The sequence below is a fragment of the Rattus norvegicus genome, chromosome 13 (assembly GCF_036323735.1).
Source record: "Rattus norvegicus strain BN/NHsdMcwi chromosome 13, GRCr8, whole genome shotgun sequence".
NCBI classification, from domain to species: domain Eukaryota; kingdom Metazoa; phylum Chordata; class Mammalia; order Rodentia; family Muridae; genus Rattus; species Rattus norvegicus.
In genome coordinates, this window is record NC_086031.1 from 28,115,429 (window position 1) to 28,123,376 (window position 7,948).

The window sequence follows — 7,948 nt, forward strand, 5'->3', positions numbered from 1 at the left end:
TATCACTATTGCTCTGTAGTACTGCTTGAGTTCAGGGATAGTGATTCCCCCTGAAGTCCTTTTATTGTTGAGGATAGTTTGACCTACCCTGGGTTTTTTGTTATTCCAGACGAATTAGCCAATTGTTCTGTCTAACTCTTTGAAGAATTGGATTGGTATTGATGGGGATTGCATTGAATCTATAGATCGCTTTTGGTAAAATGGCCATTTTTACTATATTAATCCTGCCAATCCATGAGCATGGGAGATCTTTCCATCTTCTGAGGTCTTCTTCAATTTCTTTCTTCAGAGTCTTGAAGTTCTTATTGTACAAATCTTTTACTTGCTTGGTTAAAGTCACACCGAGGTACTTTATATTATTTGGGTCTATTATGAAGGGTGTCATTTCCCTAATTTCTTTCTCTGCTTGTTTCTCTTTTGTGTAGAGGAAGGCTACTGATTTATTTGAGTTAATTTTATACCCAGCAACTTTGCTGAAGTTGTCTATCAGCTTTAGTAGTTCTCTGGTGGAACTTTTGGGATCACTTAAATATACTATCATATCATCTGCAAAATGTGATATTTTGATTTCTTCTTTTCCGATCTGTATCCCCTTGACCTCCTTTTGTTGTCTGATTGCTCTGGTGGAACTTCAAGAACTATATTGAATAAGTAGGGAGAGAGTGGGCAGCCTTGTCTAGTCCCTGATTTTAGTGGGATTGCTTCAAGTTTCTCTCCATTTAGTTTAATGTTAGGAACTGGTTTGCTGTACATGGCTTTTACTATGTTTAGGTATGGGCCTTGAATTCCTATTCTTTCCAGGACTTTTATCATGAAGGGGTGTTGAATTTTGTCAAATGCTTTCTCAGCATCTAGTGAAATGATCATGTGGTTTTTTTCTTTCAGTTTGTTTATATAATGGATCACGTTGATGGTTTTCCGTATATTAAACCATCCCTGCATGCGTGGGGTGAAGCCTACTTAATCATGTTGGATGATTGTTTTGATGTGCTCTTGGATTCAGTTTCCCAGAATTTTGTTGAGCATTTTTGCGTCGATATTCATAAGGGAAATTGGTCTGAAGTTCTCTTTCTTTGTTGTGTCTTTGTGTGGTTTAGGTATAAGAGTAATTGTGGCTTCAAAGAAGGAATTCGGTAGTGCTCCATCTCTTTCAATTTTGTGGAATAGTTTGGATAATATTTGTATGAGGTCTTCTATGAAGGTCTGATAGAGTTCTGCACTAAACCCGTCTGGACCTGGGCTCTTTTTGGTTGGGAGACCTTTAATGTCTGCTTCTATTTCCTTAGGAGTTATGGGGTTGTTTAACTGGTTTATCTGTTCCTGATTTAACTTGAGTACCTGGTATCTGTCTAGGAAATTGTCCATTTCCTGCAGATTTTCAAGTTTTGTTGAATATAGGCTTTTATAGTAAGATCTGATGATTTTTTGAACTTCCCCTGAATCAGAAATGCTTCTTAAATTGTGTTTGCTTCTTCCATTGCTAAAGGTTTCCTAATTTATCACCATTTTATGAACACTAGAAAAAATGAGCTTCTTTTAAGATAAAGATGGTGTGTGTGTGTGTGTGTGTGTGTGTGTGTGTGTGTGTGTGTGTCATCACCTAAGTGCACCTGCTTGAAGGGACAGAAGAGGGAATTAGAGCTTTTGGAGCCACAGCTACAGTGGTTTTGAGCCCTCACCATAGGAGCTGGGAGTTGAACATTGATCCTCTAAATTGTCTGATGTCCTCTTAATAACTGAGCTTTTTCTCTAGTCCACAAATTCTAAGAATTAATTTACAAGGCATGGGATACAATCTACTTAAGTTATTTTTTTAGATATTACATTTATATTCACATAGATTGGTAAGAAGGTATCATAAAATGATGAGTCAAATTGGATGTAAAATATTGTAATTTTAATAGATTATATTTGTATAATGCTAGATCATCATTACTGATAAATATGTTAGTTATGGCAATATCTAAATGTTCTTTGACAATGGATTGCAGTTAATATTTCTATTTTTTAAAACTTCACAGAGTGAAGCTTATTCTTTATACTAGTAAATTTCTTTAATATTTAATGAATATATGTACACATACAGATTTTTAAAGCACTCTGATTACAGTTTATAACAACCAGTAAAATATATGCGTGACATAATTTCAAATAACTTTATTATTACAGATATCTATGCATTTCTCACATATTTGAGTCTGCATTTTAGTTTTCAAATAAAACTGTATCTTAAATTACAAGAATGCACAGCTTCATTTATACAGATATTCTTATAATATTGTTAACAGTCTTAAAATAGTTCAAATCTTAACAAAATGAATTTTAAAAAATAAGTAAGTTGTTATGTCTAGATGAATGATTTTAAATTCTTTTAAACACCTTATTTTTCCCAGAGGTTTTTGAAACAAGAAATGTAATTTTCATTGTTATAGTAAGTCATTTATCCTGAAACAGAAAGGGAGTATCTATTACTTGAATATTTTAAAACAATTTCCAAGTTACATTTCTTTATTTTTTCCACTCTTTTAATTCAATCTTTTTTTTTTATTGTTCAGACTCTTACCTGGTCCACCCTCTGACTTTTCTACATCCCAAAGCTATTCCCCTCATCTTCACAAGGATATCCTCACCTCCATCCCTCACCCCTACCCCACTAGACCCCCCCACTCCCTAGAACCTCAAGTCTCTTGAGGGTTAGGGGCATCTTCTCTGACTGAGTCCAGACCCAGCATTCCTCTACTGTATATGTGTTGAGTACCTCATATCAGCTTGTATATGATGCCTGGTTGGTGGTCCGGTGTCTTAGAGCTCTCAGGGTCCAGGTTAATAGAGACATTTGGTCCTCCTACAAGAATGCCCTCCTCTACATCTTCCAGCTGTTCCCTAATTCAACCACAGAGGTCAGAGGTTAGTTGGGAGTAAACATCTGCGTCTGACTCTTTCAGCTGCTTTTTGTTCTTTCAGAAGGTTGTTGTGACAGGCTCCTTTTTCTGTGAGCACACCATAGCATCAGTAATAGTGTCAGGACTTAAGGCATCCCTTTCAGCTGGATCTCACTTTGGGCCTGTTGCTGGAATTCCTTTTCCTCAGGCTCTTCTCCAATTTTGTCCCTGCAGTTCCTAAAGAACTGTTCCTAAAGGGAACAATTATGGGTCAGAGTTTTTGACTGTGGAATAGCAACCCAATCCCTCACTTGATGTTCTCTCTTTCAGGTGGGGGTGGGCTCCACAAGTTCCCTCTCCACAGTATAGGGCATTTAACCTTAGGGCCCACATTTTGAGCCTGAGATTCTCTTACTTCCAAGGTCTTTGGTACATGCTAGAGGTTCCCCCCATCTCCTCCCTCCCCAGGTAGCCTCTTTCCATTCTTTATGCTGTCACTCAGGGCTTCAGTACTGTTTCCCCTACCAATACTTGATCTTGTTTCTCTCTTCCCCTACCTGTCCCCCTTTCCTGTCCTGTGATTTCATTCTTCTCTTTCTCAACTGTGATTGGAATGTTCTCACTTTGTCCCTTTGAATTGTTAACTTTTTTGAGTTCTGTGGATTGTATCCTTGGTATTCTGTGCTTTTTTGGCTAATATTCCCTTACTAGTGAGTATATACCATGCATGTCTTTAGGGTCTGAATTACCCTACTCAGATGATATTTTCTAGTTCTGTTCATTTGCCTGCAAAACTCTGGATGTCCTTGTTCTTAATAAGTGAGTAGTATTCAATTGGGTAAATGAACCACATTTTCTGTATCCATTCTTCTGTTGTGAGGCATTTGGGTTATTTCCAGCTTCTGGCTATCACAAATAAGGCCACTATGAACATAGTGGAATTAGTGGCTGAGAAACACTTAAAGGAAACTTCAAAGTCCATAATGATCAGGGAAATATAAATCAAAATGACCCTGTGATTTCACATTACACCAATCAGAATTGTTAAGATCAAAACCCCAGGTGACAGCATATGTTGGTGAGGATGTAGAGACAGAGGAACATTCTTCTATTGCTGATGGGATTGCAAACTGGTACAACCACTCCTCAAATCAATCTGGAGTTTCCTCAGAAAATTAGAAATAGTTCTACCTGAAGTTCAAGCTATACCACTCTTGGGCATATACCCAAAAGATTTCCCACAATGTCACAGGGGCTGAGTTCAAAGATACATTACTGATACATGAGACTTTGCAGTGCCAAACTATAAAGGATAAACTCAAACACACTATTCTTTCATTATTGCCTACTACTAATAAGGATGGTGTCTTCTAGATCTCTAAAAGTTATTGTAATTTGATTTTTAATCACAGTGCATCTTCTAGTCCATTAGCAAAACGTTAGTTAGGTTTCTTTGTTCATGCATTTCTTAGCAAAATTTACCCAAAATATACCCTTTTGCCCTTGGTATTATTTCCAAAAATTTCTTCTAATAATGAGTTTAGAATGAGCATTACTTCTAAAAATGAGAGTTTAGATGACAACTGTCCTGGTCTTCAGAAACAGCTCTTACACTTAGTGTCAAAAAAAAAAGAGCCTGAAAAATATCATGCTGCAGATAGTATGTTGCTCTTAAACTTAACTCCATGCCTTGATTGATGTGCTAATTTAGTCAATGAAACAAAATATCTTATTTTAGAAAAAATGTTAAATTTAATGTACCTTTTAAATTTGATTGATTTAACACTTTAGAGTATGGTAAGTGACCCCATAAAAATCCTTATTTTCTGGCACTTTCTTTTCTGGGAATGAATACATGGGTATGGTTTCTTTGGGCTTTGATAGTTTCTACTAACAAGATTGAGGATTATAATAGATTTTGTTCATATGGAAAGTTCTAAAATTGAAAAAAAAACTATATGAAAGAACTAGAGTCATTAGTGTCAAAAGGAAAAAAAAAACTGTTTATGCATTCTAATAGTATTCTTAATGGTTCATGGATTATAGAACTATATCTCTTGTAGATTTAGAGTATGACATAAAGATGCATAAAATGTATTCTTACATTATTTATGTTTTGCGATAACAAATTCTCTTAAAATATTCTTTATGTTTTTGTTGATTTAAAGTAGTTATTCAGATCTTGGTGAAAGATTTTAAGAACAACCCTTTTAATTTAAACAGAAAAAGAGGATTTGAGTCTGGAGTTCTTGCTCAAATTGTGGTTATGATAAGGGGAGGAGGCAATATGACAAATATGCATTTTGTACATATATGAGGCTATCAATTAATAAAAGTTGTGCATTGGTAAATGTCCTGAACATAAATAGGATACTGGATGTAGTGATTAACCTCTTTAAAAGACATGTATATTAAATTTTATGTGAGACATGGATAGAATTACTGTTATCTTGAAAGAAATTCAAGTAGTTTACATAAATGTATTGTGTAGGTTTCTATTTGTGGGTGAGGGCTGGCACACGTTAGGTCAAGGCCATGGTTGGACAGTAAAAAAATAAGTCAGGGACAAAGCTTTTGTAAAGCAGGATAGAAGGATAAGGAAGGAGAATCAAGATGGAGACAGGGAAGGATGACCCAGATCTAGGTGGTCCTGAATTGCCAAGGTTTTTAGGATGAATTTCTGTAGGTAAATTTATTTTTTCTTGGTGGGTAGTTTATATCATTATCAATTGGTTGTAAGTTTATTGTGTGGATATATTGTGGATGGAGAATTTAACATATAAATCTTATTGTTGGGTTGCAGTTTGTTGGGTCTTGATTTTTAACAGGTTGTTGGGAGTCATAGACACAAGTATCACCAACAGAATATGAGATAGAAGAAAGAATCTCAGACACAGAAGGTACCATAGAAAGCATTGACACAACCATCAAAGATAATGTAAAACAAAAAACATTCCTAACCGAAAGCATCCAGGAACCCGAGGACACAAGGAGAAAATCAAACCTAAGAATAATAGGTATAGAAGAGAGCAAAAACTTAAAAGGCCAGTAAATATTTTCAACAAAATTATAGAAGAGAACTTCCCTAACATAAGGAAAGAGATGGCCTTAAACATACAAGAAGCATAAAGAACTCCAAATAGGGTGGACCAGAAAAGAAATTCCTCTAATCACATAATAGTCAAAACACCAAATGCACAAAACAAAGAAAGAATATTAAAAGCAGTAAGGCAAAAAGGTCAAGTAACATATAAAGGCAGACCTATTAGAATTACAGCAGACTTTTCACCAGAGAAGATGAAAGCCATAAGATCATAGGAAGATATAAGACCCTAAAAGAACACAAATGCCAGCCCAGGCAACTACATCCAGCAAAAATCTCCATTAACATACATGGAGAAACCAAGGTATTATATGACAAAACCAAATTTACACAAAATTTTTCTACAAATCCAGACTTAAAAAGAATAATAGATAGAAAACTCCAACATAATAAGGGAAACTATACCCTACAAAGAGCAAGAAAGTAATCTTGCAACGAAAACAAAAGAAGAGAGACACACAAACATAGTTCTATCTCTAACAACAAAAATTATCAGGAAATGACAATCAGTATTCCTAAATATCTCTTAACATCAATAGACTCAATTCTCCAATAAAAAGACATAGACTAAAAGACTCGATAAATAAAGAGAACCCAGCATTTTGTCGCAAACAGGAAATACACCTCAGTGACAAAGACAGAAAATACTTCAAAGTAAAAGGCTAGAAAATGGGTTTGGGGACTTGGCTCAGTGGTAGAGCGCGTGCCTAGCAAGCGCAAGGCCCTGGGTTCGATCCCCAGCTCCAAAGGAAAAAAAAAGGCTAGAAAACAACTTTCTATGCAAATGGTCCGAAGAAATAAGCTGGAGTAGTCATTCTAATTTTGAATGAAATCAATTTAACCAAAAGTTATCAAAAACAATAAGGAAGGGCACTTCATATTCATCAAACAAAAAATCAAGCAAGAAGAACTCTCAATCCTAAATATCTATGCTCCAAATGCAAGTGTACCTACATTTATAAAAATAACCTTACTCAAGCTCAAAGCACATATTTTATCTCATACAATTATAGTAGAAGATTTAAACGCCCCAGTATCATTAATGGAGAGATAATGGAAATAGAAACTAAACAGAGACCCAGAAAAACTAACAGAAGTTTTGAACCAAATAAATTTAACTGATATTTTTAGAACATTGCATTCCAAATCAAAAGAATATAAATTGTTCTCAGCACCTTATGGTACCTTCTCCCAAATTGACTGTATGATTGGCCACAAAACAGGCCTCAACAGATATAAGAGGATTGAAATAATTCCATGCATCCTATCAGATCATGACTGTTCTTTGGTAACAACAATAACGGCAGAAAGCCCACATATACATGGAAGTTGAACCATGCTCTAGTCAATGATAACTTGGTCAAGGAAGAAATAAAGAAATTAAAGACTGCTTAGAATTAAATGAAAATGATTACACTACATACTTGAACTTGTGGGACAAAATGAAAGGAATGAATCCCTCCAAAAAGAAAAAGAAAAGGCAGAGAACATACATTTAGAAGCATGACAGCACACATAAAAGCTCTATAAAAAGGATTAGAAGGGAGGAAATAATTAAACTCAGTGCTGAAATCAACCAAATACAAAGAAAAAGGAATATACAAAGAATCAACAAAACCACAAGCTGATTCTTTCAGAAAATCAATAAGATAGACAAACCCTTAGCCAGACTAACCAGAGGGCACAGAGAATGTGTCCAAATTAACAAAATCAGAAATTTAAAGGGAAACATAACAACAGTATCTGAGAAAATTCTAAAATTCATCAGTTCCTACTAAAAGCCTATGTTCAACAAAACTGTAAAATCTGGATCAAATGGACAATTTTCTAGACAGGTAAAAAATAACAAAATTTAAATCAAAATCAGATGAATGATCTAAACAATCCCATGGCTCTTAAAGAAATAGAAGCAGTTATTAAAAAATCTGCCAATCAAACAGAGACCAGGTCCAGATGGGTTTAG

General features: G+C 35.1%; 1 non-coding gene across 1 annotated transcript; it reads left to right on the forward strand.

Annotated features, from left to right (window-relative positions):
• The first annotated feature begins 6,659 nt into the window (after positions 1 to 6,659).
• Positions 6,660 to 6,734, forward strand: Trnaa-agc67 (transfer RNA alanine (anticodon AGC) 67). Its single transcript has one exon. It is a non-coding gene; the product is annotated as a tRNA-Ala (tRNA).
• Positions 6,735 to 7,948: the final 1,214 nt, after the last annotated feature.